The sequence below is a fragment of the Geotrypetes seraphini genome, chromosome 2 (assembly GCF_902459505.1).
Source record: "Geotrypetes seraphini chromosome 2, aGeoSer1.1, whole genome shotgun sequence".
Taxonomy (NCBI): domain Eukaryota; kingdom Metazoa; phylum Chordata; class Amphibia; order Gymnophiona; family Dermophiidae; genus Geotrypetes; species Geotrypetes seraphini.
Genome location: NC_047085.1, coordinates 407,461,536 through 407,478,884, shown reverse-complemented (window position 1 = coordinate 407,478,884; position 17,349 = coordinate 407,461,536).

The window sequence follows — 17,349 nt, the reverse complement described above, 5'->3', positions numbered from 1 at the left end:
CTACTGCAGATTAGACTGTTGCCCCCATATATAATGAAAGTTGCTCCAGTCTCATTCAAAGCCAAGTTATACAATTGGCTCTCCTTTCTCTTACTAACCGGTACCTTCCCTAAAGAATTAGGCCAGATTCTGATCACTCCAATCGTCAAAAATCCTAAAGAATCTACCAAACTGACCTCTAATTACAGACCAATCGCGAGCACTCCCTTCTTCGTTAAACTGATGGAAGGCTTGGTCAACCAGGAACTAGTAATGTATTTGGACAAATTTAGTGTACTGCAAGACAATCAGTCAGGTTTTCGTTCTGGATTCAGCACTGAAACTGTCATTGCATCACTGCTGGATTTCCTTCATACCTTATTCAGTCAGGGTACCAGTGCCTTAATTCTGCAACTAGACCTGAGTAGTGCCTTCGATCTGGTCGACCATGCCATTCTGATTGACTGTCTGGAATCAATTGGTTTTCAGGTAACGTGTTAAAATGGTTTCAGGGTTTTTTGAGCAAATGGTCATATCAAGTCTATAGTGACAATAAAAAACCTGTAGTTGGGTAAATTTTTGCGGAATCCCGCAGAGCTCTCTTCTATCCCCTACATTGTTCAACATATATCTTACCTCACTGGGGAACTTACTACAAAGTTTAAAAATTAAATTTTATATCTGTGATGATGATATCACCATAGTTATTCCACCTACTACTCTGACCTCCGAGGCAAAGATTCATATATCATTCATTCTAGAACAAATTGAACTATGGATGACCGACTTCAAATTGAAGCTAAACACAAACAAAACTACATTTTTCCTGGCAAGCCCTAATGATAAAATCAAAGACTCATTGATCTCCTTGAACGGTCAGGTCTTCCCTACTGACCACTCCATTAAAATTCTGGGAGTGACTCTGGACCGCCACCTTACTCTAAATGCTCACAAAGATTTACTGGTTAAAAATGCTTCTTGTTACTTAGGAAACTCAGAACCATCAGAAAATACTTTGATGCAGCATCTTTCCGCTTACTGGTTCAATCTTCCATTTTCAGCATGCTCGATTATTGCAACATCATTTACCTGAGATCCTTCAAAAAAGCCATTCTAAGACTCAGAGTCATTCAAAATTCAGCAGTTCGACTGATCTTTGGGCTGAAGAAATGGGATCACATAAGCCCCTATTATCAAAAACTCCATTGGCTGCCCCTGGAGGCGCAAATTCTATTTAAGTTTGCTTGTTTGTGTTATAAATCAATACTTGGTCTGGCCCCCACTTACCTAGTTTCCCAATTTAATCTGGCAAGTTCTGTTAGGCCCACACGAAGAATACATCTGTTCACCTACCCAACAAAAAAGATTCCTGCCCAGAACCCTCGCCTTCTAGGCAGGCAAATGGAACGATTGGCTGAGTAACGTTATCAGGCACTCCTCAACCTACCTCAATTTTAGAAAATTGATAAAAACAAATTTGTTCAATCAATTTGTAAACTAAGAATTTCATAGCATTGCAAATTCAACCATTAACCTTAAGAACTATTTGGCTTTCTACTTCTTCCATTATATAAGATTATATAGATGTCTTTGAATTGTTGACCTCTTCGCTGATTGTCCAGCGCTTCTTGTTGTAAACTGCTTCGAACTATTCATGGCTTTGGCGGTATATAAAAATAAAATTATTATTATTATTATTAGCATCAATCACTATTGAAAGTGTTTTTTTTTATTTTTTTTAAATTATATAATAGAAATACATTTCCCAGTGGCACAATGGCCAGAGAACTCTTAGATCAGGTCTTATCCCTGTCATAGACTGGATCCAAAACATTGCTACTCTGCTTTAAACTGCTGTTGACGCAAAGACTTATATTACCACAATCAAAGCGTAATCAGGGATAGGCTGCTGGGCTCCCCATACTCCAGCAGCTTTATCTATAAATTAAACATTAAACCACTCCACCTCTCTATGCAATCCATTAGGGATCACTGTGGGCTCCTTTTACTAAGGTGCGCTAGCGTTTTTAGCGCACGCAGGATTTTAGCATGCGCTAAACCCACGCTACGCTTCTAGAACTAACGCCAACTCGATGCTAGCGTTAAGGTCTAGCACGCGCGGCAATTCAGCACACACTATTCCGCGCGTTAAAGCCCTAATGCACCTTTTTTTAAAAGGAGGCCTGTATCCCAATGAAAAATAAATTGCTGTTCTTTTTGCAATAATATTTGAGAAATATTACTCCCTCTGTGTAATGCATTATTAAATATCTTTTAACCTTAATATCAAACTGGAGTACTCGTTAACTCCCAGAAGCAAAACCTTTTAGGAATGAGGTTTAGTATGCAATACATTTTTTAATTTGCTGTGCTTGACTAATGCATTATTAAATATCTTTTAACCTTAATATCAAACTAGGACACTGAGCAGCATGCAATTCTGTAAATGGATGTCCATATTAAAACCACATCTATGTCATTAGGCCCATCTTTTCCCGATGGGCATCTATGAAATTCTGGATGCCTATTCTGTGAATTGTGCATAGCCTTTGGACGTCTAACTTCCAATTATTGCTTGTTAAAGTCGTCAATTGTGCTCATTATTCAATCTATTTGGAAGGCCACATTAATGCCTAATTTTAGGCGTCCTATGCAGAATTTGCTCCTAAAGGTTCACTTCTTACCAAAGTACTGGAATCAACTACCTTCTAACAACAGATTCCTTAAGGAACTTTTGAGCTTTAGAAAAACGATAAAAACCTACCTCTTCACCTGACTCCTCAGCACAAGCTAGCATTCAAACTTTTACTCCCAAACTACTGTATTCTTAATAGATATTCAACCGTGCATGCTTCAGGCTCCAAGTGTCTGCTAATCCAGAACAATTGAACTAGACACATCTCACAGTACCCTATTGCTTTAGTCTTCTGTTTCTTGTTGTTAATTGTTATTTGTCTTATTGCTAATTGCTTGTATGTTACCATGTAACCCTTTTAGGGCTCTTTGGGAGGATGGGATATAAATCAAATTAAATAAATAAACCATGTGCTAATCAGTTAGAGCAGTGGTTCCCAAACCTGTCCTGGGGGACCCCCAGCCAGTCAGGTTTTCAAGATATCCCTAATGAATATGCATGAGAGAGATTTGCATACCTGTCACTTCCATTATATGCAAATCTCTCTCATGCATATTCATTAGGGATATCTTGAAAACCTGACTGGCTGGGGGTCCCCCAGGACAGGTTTGGGAACCACTGAGTTAGAGGATGGTAATATAGCTGAATTGATTAGTGCAGAATATGTTTACTTTCTGCCCCTGACCCACCTCCAATATTAAAATATATATATATATATATATAATTTAGTGTGTTGGCAACATGCACACATGCAAAAATTACCACAGGATGCCTGAGCACACCCTACAGTAAGCCTTTTTTTTTTTTTTTTTTCAAATGGTAAGCATACGTTACCACATAGTTTACTAAAAGCACCCCATATGTTATATTTGTATATTTCATAATGTTTTATTTTGTAAACTGCTGTAGAGACTGTGAAAAAAGGGTGATATATTACACTTAATCAATATATGAGCTGTGGTGTTTGCTTTAATTAAATAAATCACAAAGTCTGGAAAGAAAAAGAAATATAAAAATCTACTTTACAGAGGACTCCTTAGTTAGTCCAAAATATTGAGTTCAATTCCAGTTGGCATGCTTTATTTCAGAAGATCTAATCAGCATTAGAGTTTCTTCCAGGAAATATGTCCAATTTTAATTGACTGATGTTCCATCAATGTCAATAAATGCTAGAGTGCAGGGCAATTTTCAAAGCCATTTGGCCGGGTAAATTGACCTCTGAAAATTGTACTTCCCATGTCTGGCTAACAGCAAACATGGGTTTTCATATATTAACCTATGGCTACTAAACTTATCATCCCCCCCTCCATACACACCCTCCCCTACATTGGAATCCCTCTGAATGTAACTTGTCTTGAACTATCACTGGAAATATGTAAACAAATTATTATGGTAGTCATTTTAGAAGTGCTATTTTTTGTATAAGTATGAACATTTCGGCACATCCCCAAAATGTATATAGCTCAATTTTAGAATAGGCTGGATAAAAATGGCCAGAGGGTTATTAGGGGCATGTCATGGGAGGTGATTCTCGATAGCATATCAACATGCAAGGAGCTAAAAAAAACAAAACACTGGGACTTTTACCACCCGTAAAGAGTAAACAAGTGCCACTTCAGTCTATTATTGTGACTGCTTGCTTTGGTGTTGAGTGGAAGTGAGCTTATATGAGAATCAGTGAACCTAATGAGTTCTTCACGTCAGTTTTCACAAGGGAGGACACAACCAACATTCCAGAACACGAGGAGGTCGTAAAAGGAGATCAGGATGAAAATCTGGTCCAACTAGAGGTGAGCAAAGTGGATATCCTCAGGCAGATAGGCAGGCTAAAGAGTGACAAATCGCTAGGTCCGGATGGCATTCACCCAAGGGTACTCAAGGAACTAAGGAACGAAATAGCTGAGCCACTTCGACAAATATGCAACCTATCCTTAAAAACTGGAGAGATTCTGGAGGACTGGAAAATAGCAAATGTCACGCCCATCTTCAAGAAAGGCTCAAGGGGAGACCCAGGAAACTACAGGCCGGTGAGCTTGACCTCGGTCCCGGGAAAGATGATGGAAGCGCTGATTAAAGACAGCATCTGGGAACACATCGAAAACAATGGGCAGCTAAAGTCGAGTCAGCATGGCTTCTGCAAGGGCAGGTCATGCCTCACGAACTTATTATACTTCTTTGTGGGGGTAAACAGCCAGGTGGATAAAGGGGAATCCATAGATATCATTTACCTTGACTTCCAAAAAGCCTTCGACAAGGTACCACATGAAAGACTGCTAAGGAAGCTATGGAACCAAGGGGTGCAAGGAGTGGTCCACCGATGGATCAAAAACTGGCTGGTGGACAGGAAACAGAGGGTTGGAGTAAAGGGCCATTACTCATATTGGAAATGGGTCACGAGCGGAGTTCCACAGGGGTCGGTGCTAGGACCGCTCCTGTTCAATATATTTCTTAACGACCTGGAGGCGGGAACAAAATGTGAGGTTATTAAATTTGCGGATGACACTAAACTATACAGCAGGGTCAAAAACATGGAGGACTGCGAAGACCTCCAAAAAGATCTGACAATGCTGGAAGAGTGGGCCAAAAAGTGGCAAATGAGCTTCAACATAGGGAAATGCAAGGTCATGCATGTTGGGAAAAAGAACCCGATGTTCACTTACATGATGGGGGGATCACCGCTAGGGGTGAGCAACCTTGAAAGGGAATGATGGTAGACACAACATTGAAGGCGTCGGCGCAGTGCGCCACAGCCTCAAGGAAAGCGAACAAAATATTGGGTGTCATTAAGAAAGGTATCACGACCAGGACGAAGGAAGTCATCCTGCCACTGTATCAAGAAGGACATGGCGGTACTTGAGAGAGTCCAGAGAAGAGCAACTAAGCTAATAAAGGGTATGGGGGACCTCTCATATACTGACAGACTGAAAAAACTAGGGCTTTTCTCCCTGGAAAAGCGACGACTTAGAGGAAACATGATAGAAACCTTCAAGATCATGAAGGGCATAGAAAAAGTGGACAGGGACAGATTTTTCAAATTATGGGGAACCAGAAGTACAAGGGGGCACTCAGAGAAATTGAAAGGGGAAAGGTTTAGAACAAACGCCAGGAAGTTCTTTTTCACCCAGAGGGTGGTGGATACATGGAATGCGCTACCGGAGGATGTGATAAGCAGAAGCACGCTACAGGGCTTCAAAGAAGGTCTGGACAGGTACCTGGAGGACAAAGGGATTGAGGGGTACAGATAGGAGTAGAGGTAAGGTTATAGGGATAGAGGTAATTTATAAAATTTAGTCAGAGACCACTGTTCGGGCCTGATGGGCCGTCGCGGGAGCGGACCACTGGGCGAGATGGACCTCTGGTCTGCCTCAGCGGAGGCAACTTCTTATGTTCTTAATTGCCATCTCAGTCCATCCAGGTCTGTCCATGTTTCATCCCTTTAGGTCCCACCTGTGCCATAATCTGTCCAGAGACCATCTCTCACTCTTCTGCCCTGCCTGCCTCGACAAACCTCCCCTGCTATCCTTTCCCATACCTGTCTGTAAGCCCCCTCTATATTCAATAGTCCTTCTCTATATTTATCCTGCTGTCTCTCAGTCCCTAAGCCAACATGCAGTCTATTTCCATGCTTGCATGTATGTGCAAGTGAGGTAGTGACTGGAGCAGTTACCCGTTGTCTGTGCTGCTGTACTGTGCGTAAATCTGGTGTTGGTGGTGGGATCCATTGACTATGAGCATTAGATCCTGCGATCTGTGGAGGCCATGCTATGTGAGATACAATAGGAGGAGAGGAGAACCAATAGGCCTCATCCTTTGCACAGGACATAGGCCTAGGAATAGAACATAGAATTCTTCTGCATTGACAAGGCAGCCATTTAGCTTCTCTGCCACAAGTTGGAGCCCCTTCTAGGCACCACCATCAACCTGTGCCCATATACTTCAAAGTTACATCTAGTCTTTCTCATTGCTAGTAGTTTTTCCAGACCATCCTGGACACTTAGTCACCACAGACTTCAGCCAGCCATCTCTCATACACTGCTGACTATATTGCATTATCCCAGTCCCCGCAACACCACCACAGTAGCCTAAGTCTATGGATAGCCCATTTTCCTTCTGTCCTTGGTCCATTGTCCATTGACTATACCTATGTGATCTTAAGCCCCCATCCCCCCCAAAAAAAAATTAAAAAAAAAGGAGAGAGTCCACCTACCACAACAGAAAGTCTTTGCACTATCTCAGTATGCAAGTAGTATGCAATGCACTGGGCTGGATATCACAGACACCTCCCTATGGTTCTCTGCATGCTGCTATGACTTGTATTTTCTGGCATACTTTGGGATATTTGACCAGTTTGAAAATGGATGAGTCATAGGTACGAAGTACCCATATTGTCACACAGGCAGAAACCACTACAACTCCAGATATCCATATGCCAGAGCCTAGCTCACAGCAGCAAAGTGTCCCAGTTCTCCCACTCCTCTCACATCCATTCTTTCACTCTCCTCACCTCTCACCGGTGAAATGCTATTTAAGGTGTCAAGGATCTCCAGCAGAGGGGAAGAAGAAGCAGTGCTAAAAGGACAGCTGGACACAAATTGTCAGAGCCTGCAGAATCAATACACTGATTCAATCTTCCCTTAAAATGAAGAACCATTATACAGTTGTAGAAAAGGAAGAAGCAATTATATTCCAGGAATAGGAGCTTAAACCCCCCCCAAATTGCTAGATTAGTGACCACTAGAAAGTGAAGGGTAGTGATGATTGGTAGGTTGGCACATAAGCATCCATCTGCTGACTAGATATGATGTCCTTGGAAGCAGTGGCATGATAAAGGGGGTGGACCACACCAGGTGCCTTCTTGGTGGGGTGCCAGCACCTATCCTCCTCTCCGCTCCTGTACAACTTTAATTCCTCACCGGCGTGAGCAGCATCTGCAAACTGCTGCTTGTGCTGATCTTGGCTCTCCCTCCGATGCCACTTACTGGTTGCGGGAAAATTCACAGGCAAATTAAAAACTAAATACTTCTCTAAATATAGGGGAAAATTCAATGTCTGGAAAGCTGTGTATTCTAATGTCTGTAGTATGGAATAAGGTTCTAGATCTAGAGACTGAGAGCCGTGGAGTAGTCTAATAGTGTCATGGGTTGAGAACCTAAAATCAGCATGGGAAAAATAAACAATTTCATCTTTGCCCTGACAGTGACTGATAAATTTAAAATCAATGTATCAAAATAGCGATGATGTTTCTGAAGAAATCAAAAACTTACTTGTAAGAACCAAACCAGAAATCCAAACCTTCAACCAAACATTCTCTCACTGTCTCTGCATCTATCTATTCCTAAAAATACAGAGAGAGAGAGTGAGTATCAAGTTATTTATAGGGCCCCGTTTTTGTGGTAAAAAAAACAGGCCTCAGTGCGCCCTTAGGTGGGTCTTTTCTATACGCTCAGGTTATTTTTGCCATGGCCATAAAAATGATTTTTTTTCCCCCTCTATTTTGCATTAATGGCAATATGCTAATATTTGATTCTTACTGTGGCTCATTGTGACCACATACAAGTCACTTACCCCTCCATTGCCCCAGGTACAAAATAACTACCTGTATATGAGCAATATGTAAGCCACAGAAAGATGGTATTTCAAATCTCATCCACTTCCCTAAAAAACAAAAAAACAAACAAAAAAAAGATATGTGGTTCATCAAAAACCATGATTAGAATCTATTCAGGTCGGATAGGGAAGCAGAAAGGGAGGATAAGTGGCATTATGTGTTTAAGTGTGAGCACACTTAAGGAGGAGTGTGTGGCACAGTGGTTGGATCTACAGCCTCAGCACCCTGGGGTTGTGGGTTCAAACCCCACACTGCTCCTTGTGACCCTGGGCAAGTCACTTAATCCTCCATAGCCCCAGGTACATTAGATAGATTGTGAGCCCACCGGGACAGAGAGGGAAAATGCTTGAGTACCTGATTGTAAAAACCGCTTAGATAACCTTGATAGGCGGTATATAAAATCCTAATAATAAACACCATTTTGTTAGGAAAGCGAATAAAAGTAAGAGGAAAAGGAGGCTGCTTTGGTCTCCCACGCCCCCAAACAAAAAGGTTGCTGAGAAAGAAAGGTAAAAATAGATTAGCCTTCATCGATATCAATTGGAAACTGGAAACATTCCAGTCTGCCTACTTTATTTCAATCATCGCCAAAAGTGCTATTGTGCAAGTAGTCGGAAGTATGACTTCAAAGAGCACTTCAACATGAGCGGCTCTTGCCACCCTGCCTGAAATAATGGCGACATTAGTGCATAGCCATTCAATCGGAAAATGAAAAATTGGCCATTTTCCAGCCACAACAAAAATGGCCTTAGTGCATAGAAAAGATCCATGTAAGGATCACTTTTTGCCGCATTTTTGTAAAAGGACATCTAACCGTTTCATACACTTTAGTTAAAGGGCCCCATATCCATTACATTTGTAGATCTACTTTGCATAAGCATCGGATTGAAAATGTTCTCTTTTCCAAATACCTCTTCCATTCAAGAAAGCCTGGGATAGGCACATGGGATCTCCTAGATAGAGGAAGAGATAGTTATTATAGATGGGCAGACTGGATGGGCCATTTGGCCTTTATCTGCCATCATGTTTATATGTTTCCATCCTTTTTAGTAAGGTTGAATTTGTAGAGTGTTTTTTTTTCTTCTCTAAGCAACATATACTTCATTTCACAAAACAAAATTGGCCAGATGTGATTTCATATTTGTAAGTGACTTTCTGCATCCTGTTTCTGTTGTTTTGCCAAAACATCCTACGTTTATACAGAATTGATCTCAGAACAGAGCAAGGAAGTCAATCACAATGAACCTGTCACCACAATATAAATCAATCCATCAATGTAATAAATTCACATTTGATGCTATGTCATTTATTACTCTAAGGAGACTATGCAATAAAACTTGTGCTAAAAGTATGTGAGCCACTAATAATAAAAAAAGCACATAATAACCTATGCAAAAAGGTTTACCATGTGTACATTTTTTAATATTTTTTTTACTGAATTAGCTTACCCATGCTAGTATCTTGCACAGTAAGCAAAAAGGGATATAACAAAAGTAATGCAAAAGTGAGCATAACTTTTTTATTGACTGACATGTCATTCAAATTGCACATGTTGGTAGAGTAATTCTTCCTCTATACACGTGTTTCAGAATATTTTTCTTTATTGCAGGTGAATAATGGATTCCAAGCAGAAGCAATGTGCCGTCACTGAGATATTGATGATGGAGGGGTGCAAACTGTCCAACATCCACAGAAAGCTACAAAATGTTTACGGAGATAACACCATTGACGAGCAAAATGCACAGATGGATGAAGAAGTTTAAAGAAGGGGAAACCAGCACTGAGGACAAACTATGTATTGCAAGTCACAATGCTATACAGATGATGGTGGAAGACCTAGTGTATCAGAAAGAGTGTGCAAGGTGGGTACCTTAGCATTTGACACCTGATTTGAAGCAGAAAAGAGTGGAAGTATGCTCTGATCTGCGGAAGTGTTTGAAGCAAATGAAGACACTTTTTTTTCCAATCTGGTGGCAGGGGATGAAATGTGGGCATATCTTTTTGATCTGGAAATGAAGAATCAGTCCTTAGAATGGCATCATACCTCTTCTCCAAGGCGTAAGAAGTTCAAGAGTCAGTGATCAGGACATAAAGTCATAGTGTTTGTTTTTTTGGGATGACAAGGGCATCATTCTCCTTGATTTTCTGGAACATGGCTATACTGTAACCAGAAAGCAATACGTTGAGACACTCAAGAAGCTTAGGGAAGCCATTAGGAAGAAGAGACCAAACAAGAATTTGGAAACGATCCACATTCATCATGTTAATGCACAACTACACACATCTTTGGAAAGAAATCATGTAATCAGTAAATTGGGCTGGTCAGTGGTTCCCATCCACTGTACATCACGACTATGGCACCTCCGACTTCTACCTGTTCGGTCCAATGAAGGACAGTCTTTGGGGAAAACAATTTGATGACACAGATGTGGTGAAAGTGGCTGTGAAGAAGTGGGTACTACAATATACACCTGAATTTTTTCAAAGAGTATTCAAGAGTTGGGTTCAACGATGGTGCAAATGCATCGCTGGTAATGGAGACTAGATTGAGTAGCACCTTTGTATAGAGGAAGAGTAACTCTACCACCATGTGCAATTTAAATGATCTTTGCAGGTTAATATAAAAGTTATGCCCACGTTTGCAATGCTTTTGTTACAGCCCACATACAATACTGTTCATGCTAACTCTATGGAGCAATCCCCAGTGGTAACTAGACCTTTCACTGTGGGATCATTAGTGCAAGGTGTTGATGTTGGTGCTGCTGGGGGAAGGAGGGGAATGTGTGGTTCAGCCACTTTGGGCTAGATTTACTAAATCCCATTTACTTTTCCAATCCGTTTCTGACCGTGGACGCGTCGTCCCAGTTGACCAATTCAGGAACCCTCAAAATGCAAAATATCTCGATCGTTGGCATGCCCCCACAGTGACTACACGGATCGCTGTAGAGCGATCCTGACACATGCGCAGACCATCTTCTTTGCCTGTTGTAGCTGGTCTGCGCATGTGCATGCTCTCCTGATTTCCCTCAGCACAGATCAGAAGAAAAAAAAAGTCTGTCTCACTGACCCAGCAGTTCCTGGAAGCTGTGTAAATGTGCTGTTATTTCTGTGAACCTGTTGGGGAGTCGTGGAGGGCGAGAGATTAGACTTCACTCTGCCAAAATCATTTCTCCTTCGGCAGCTCTCTGCTTCCTGGCTCACTGTTTAGATTAGTTCTTTCGTTGTCGTTTTATCTGCCCAGAAATGAAAGTCTGTTATCAAACATTTGGTGACTCATTTGACTATCAGTTGGGCTTACTTCCCCTACATTGAAATACACAGGACATGGTGGAATAGGGCAGAGAGGCAAGGGGAATAGAGAGCAGGGCAGCATGGCGGAAGAGAGGAGAGCGGCAGAGAGCTGGACGCTTTTTGGATAGTTTCAGGGCTGCAGGGCTGGGATTTCAGGCAGAGAGCAGAGAGCAGGACAGTTGGAAAGGCGGTGAACGAGTGGTCCCCAGCAGTTGCTTCTTTTGATCGGCCAGCCTAGTCGGTGGTCCTGAAGTTTTATTTTGTGAATCGCTTCCTTCCTATATTTGTATACAATTCCTCCTAATTTGCATGCGCAAATCAGATCGGGCAGAAATCGGATCGGGAGTAAGGTTAGTGAATGGGAGCGAGGTCGCAAAGTGATCGCAAACCGATCGGTACACGATGGGTTTGCTTTGTGAATCTAGCCCTTTGTCCACCATGCACACAGAATGAAGGGGTCATGGCAACCTTATGTACTCTCCTTTGTTCTAAGGATTAAGAGGCTGCATACTTTAATCCCCTTCCTCTTCAAGAGATATAGAAAGGATGGCATTCTCCAATCCCAGCTGTGAAATGATGGGCCCTATTCCCTGGCTAATCCTGGATTCCTTCTTTTTCACCAGAGTTGTTCCATCGTGATCTAGCAGACTGGTGAAGAAGCTGGAATAGCAAAGTGCTGGAGTCCCTTTGCTTTGCCTCTGCTGAAATTCAAAGCAGCATTGGGGGGGGGGCTTAATACCACAAACTTCAAAAAAATGCAAAGTTAGACAATTGTTAGATTGCAAAGTTCTATCTGATGTAGGTAAAATAATTAACAAAGTCATTTAGGACTCCTTTTATCAAACAGCAGTAAAGGGTTTTATCGCAGGCTGGCAAGGTAAATGCTCTGACACTCATAGGAATTGAATGAGCATCAGAGCATTTACCTTGCTGCCCATGATAAAAGCCAATGAAAATAAACCATACAAACTCTTGATCTCGTCCAGGTGACATTGCACATTATACTGACTTCCGGTTGTTTGGGGTTTGGCTGTGTCTACATGGGGGTTCCATATTACCTAAAATGTCAATTGTGCTGGGCATCCAATTGAGGGTTTATTGTACTTTGTCTCATTGTTGCCATGTTCTTTTTCTTGTTGAGTTACTTGACTGTTTTGCATTGATTCTCTATGATACCCTTTTGGTTGTATGTTCCTTTTGCAATTGCTAATAAATATACTAAAAAAAAAAAAAAAAATGCAAAAATAAAATAGCAGAACTGAGTTCCTACTGGAAACTACTGAAGCTCATATAGGAGCAACTGTATTATGTTTTTGTAAGTTGTATAATACTCTTACTGCAGTATTTTTAAATAAGAACATATTTTTTCATAAGTATTTTTTAATAGGACAGTATTTTTTAATAAGAACATTTTTTAATAGGAATTGCCGCTGCAGGGTCAGACCAGTGGTCCGTCCTGCCCAGCAGTCCGCTCACGCGGCGGCCCCCAGGTCAAAGACCAGTGCTCTAAATGAGTCCAGCCTCACCTGCGTACGTCCCAGTTTAGCAGAAACTTGTCCAGCTAAGTCTTGAAACCCTGGAGGGTGTTTTCCCCTACACCAGACTCTGGAAGAGCGTTCCAGCTCTCTACCACTCTCTGGGTGAAGAAGAACTTCCTTATGTTTGTACAGAATCTATCCCTTTTCAACTTTAGAGAGTGCCCTCTCGTTCTCCCTACCTTGCATGTCCTCAAATAAAGAAAATTATAATAGTCGTACGAATAAAGCTTGTCCCCGTTTGCAAAACAAAGGCACTTCTACTATTTAGGAGGCAGTAAGTGCAATTATTTGCCAATCATCTTCCATGCCCACTCTCTCTGAAATAAAAAGCACTTAACACTCAATTAAACTGCACTAACTTTGAAAATATTGCAAAGGCCTTTAATGTGGTTCTGACCAGTAATTAATGCAGTGTAAATCCAATGTTAAGTGCTTAAGACATTTTAGTTAAAGTACCCCTTGATTTTCCTAAATACTGTATACACTGTTGTAAAAAGAGATACCTGGCAGCCATGACATTTTACACTTATTTGAAACAATTTAATAAAAAGATATATGGGACATATATACATTTCACATTTGAGATCTGGCCAATTTCCCAGATCCCGCCAGAAAAGGATGATTCATATACTTGCATACCTGGCTTTTCTTTTTTTTTTCAGCTCCCTGGGACCTCTGCTTCAAATATGATTATTCTTGTTTAATACAGATCTAAGTCAGACTAGTTCCCCTTTTGCCTATGCAGATCACATTATTTCCTATTGTGGTAAAATAAATTTTCATTTTTTTTTCTCTTCCAATTGAAAATTTAGGGTGTTGACCTGTATTTAAGGTTACCAGATGTCCAGGAAAACCCAGACATGTCCTCTTTTTAGAGGACTGTCTTGGCTCCCAGATGGACTTTTTTAAATCTGGCATTTAACTGGGTTTTGGAAAGCCCCAAAGAACTCCAGTCACATATGGAGGGTCTCTGAGCATGCGCGGTTGACATCATACACATCAGCACATGTTCCAGACCCTCCAGACATGACCGGAGCTCATCACAGAAGAGAGGAGGCTTGCTGGGGATGGGGAGGGGCCAGAGACAGAACTGGACAGGGCTGGCGATGGAACCGGGTGGGGTTGGAGGCGGAATGGGGCAGGGTTTTCCTTTGTAAAATATAGTAACCCTGCATGTAATACTTTTATGTTGTTTCAAAAAAGTATTGAAATAAAGCCCATTCTGAACTTTTGTAAAGATTACATACCACAGAGTCATAGCAGATATGTCAATAATGGTTTTTGAAGACCAGCGAAAGGGAGGTGGGGACTGTAACACAGTTTCAGTAACACAGATTCAGTAAATGTTGCTCAAAATTAGGTATGAGGAAAACAATTCATACCAAACACTATACTATAAAAGACTTGTATAAATCCAGGCATGCAAGTTTAGCATATAACCCCTGTTTTCTATAACACTGCCAAAATTTTTAGAATGGACCTGACCCACCCCTGCTCCTCCAATGGCCACATCCCCTTTTGGGTTGTACGTGAGACACTTTGGGCATGCAGCTTGTAGGCAGATCTGCCCAGAACTCCAGATTAGTGCCAGTTAACATCAGCATTTGACTGTTAAAGCTTCTTAACTAATTAGCTTTTGTATGGATCCACACCCAAATCTGGGTGACCAAATATAAAATCGTGGGGTTACTGCGATCATTATTCACAACAGCTTCAAGTTTGTGTTTCCTTTTTCTTTTAGAACATAAGAGTTGCCATATTGGGACAGATGGAAGGTCCATCAAGCTCAGTAATTTGATCCTATTTCCAACAGTGGCCAATCCAGGTCACAAGTACCTGGCAAAACCCCAGAAGAGTACTGCATATGATTTTATGCTGCTTGTACTAGAAATCCGTAGAGAATTTTCACAAGTCCATCTTAATAATGGCTTATGGACTTTTCTTTTAGGAAATTAGTCAAACTGTTGTTTTTTTTTTTAAACCCTGCTAAGCTAACTGATTTCACTATATTCTCTGGCAATGATTTGCAGAGTTTAATATTTTTTCCAGTTTGTTTTAAATCTACTACTTAGTAGCTTCATTGCACACCCTCTAGTCCTAGTATTTTTAGAAAGAGTAAACAAGCAATTCAGCCTTGATTCTGTAAATGGCATCTAGAATAGGTGCTGCTAGGTGGCTTGATTGGTGGTGCCTAGCCGAGTTATGTGCAGAACTCAGAAGTGTTTAATTAGCTTAATTGGCATGCTAATTGATCATGCCATTAAAAGCTAATTAAAAAAAAATAATAAAAAATTATTATGAGTTTTGCGCACAACTCAGTAAGGTATCTACTGGTGCCTACATTGTGGACTCTGCCGAAACCTACCCATGCCTATTTGAAAAATGGGTGGGGCGATGGGGTGGAGAATAGGCGTGGTATGATTTAGGCATCAGTAGGTATCTGTGTTAGGCATTGGTGAATTAGGCCAGGAAAACTCTGGCCTAATATACTGGTGCTTAACATTATAACGCCTACCAGCACTTAAATTGAGTTAGGCACTGCTAGGTGTGATTCTATAAATGACGCCTAGTGGTTGATTGACAACCACACCAAACGTCTTGCAAGAAACATCCAAAGTTGGACATGCAAGAGACAATCCCTGCTCGAAAGAGTTTACAATCTAATTATGACAAATACATTGGACAAAAAGGCTGAATCTATACACGCTGCTCAGATAGGGAATTACAAAGAGAATGATAAGGAAGATAGGGTAGAGGACTACAGAGGGAATGACAAACAGCTATGGGTGCTGTATAAGTTGGTTGGGTTAAGACTTATAAGCAGCTTCAAAAATCTGGCTTTCAGCCTGGATTTGAATACCGCCCGAGACAGATCCCGATGTACCAAGTCAGGCAGGTTGTTCCAGGCATATGATGCAACAAGGTAGAAGGGAAGGAGTCAGAAGTTAGCAGTAGAGAAGAGGGGTACTGATAAGACAAACTTACCCAAGGAATGGAGTTCCCAAGGCAGAGTATATCCAAATCCAAATAAATAAAATTGGGAAAGGAATAGAGAATACAAAGTATATTATATGAGCGCCTTTGTATCATTCCTTGAGGTAATTGTACCTTGAGTGTTATCAACACATCTCAACCCCTCCCCCCAACACACACATATATCCTCCCCCAAGATATAGCTGAATTAGTAAAGACGCAGGGAAGGATGACAACAATGATTAAAAGGATAGAACAACTGTCCTATGAAGAAAATCTAAGGAGGTTATGGATCTTCATCTCAGTCAAGAGTCAGCTAATGCTAGTGGCCCAATGCTCCCAGACACAAGAAATAATAATACACTGTTTCACTTACATTTGCATGCTTTAAATCTCAATAGTATGAAATATCTTTCCTATCTATCATCTAATTCAGGGGTAGAGAACTCCGGTCCTCGAGAGCCATATTCCAGTCGGGTTTTCAGGATTTCCCCAATGAATATGCATGAGATCTATTTGCATGCACTGCTTTCAATGCATATTCATTGGGGAAAATCTGAAAACCCGACTGGAATACAGCTCTCGAGGACCGGAGTTCCCTACCCCTGATCTAATTCTTCTCTCCTTTTAATCCTCATTATCTCTCTCCTCCAGTTCACTATTATTTAATAAAGAAACATTAACCACATATCGTATACACATGAATATAAACCAAGATTTTTGGGTTAAAAAAGAGAGTCTCGGTTTATATTCAGCTCAGTGCCTACCTATCCCCGCTCAGACCTGTGGTAAGCTCTGGTGATCCAGCGGTGGGCCGGGACAGAAAGGATCCCTCCCACCTCCTGTCCCAGTCAACTCTGACACATTCCACCTCCCTCCTGCCTCCCAGACTACCTTTAAAGTCCTGATGGTCCAGCGGTGAACCGGGGCAGGAGTGATCTTCCTCTGCTCCTGCCTCATGTAGAACCGCTATCCAAAATGACTGCTGCAAATTCTCGCAGCAACCTCATGACATCACGGGAACTCACAATGTTGCCATAAAATATTGTGGCAGCCATTTCAGATAGGGCTCTGCATGGGGCAAGAGCATAGGAAGATCATTCCTGCCCTGGTTCACCAGTGTGCCACCATGGCTTTAAGATAGATGTTTTAAAAGTCTGAGAGATGAGGGATACAGGTGGGATGTGTCAGAGTTGGACGGAACAAGAAGATTTCTCCTATCCCAGCCCACCACTGGATCACCAGGACTTATGGCAGGCCTGGGGGAGGCCTGTAAGGCATCAGGAGAGGGAAGGAAGGGATCTGTGTACAGAGCCTGGCAGGAG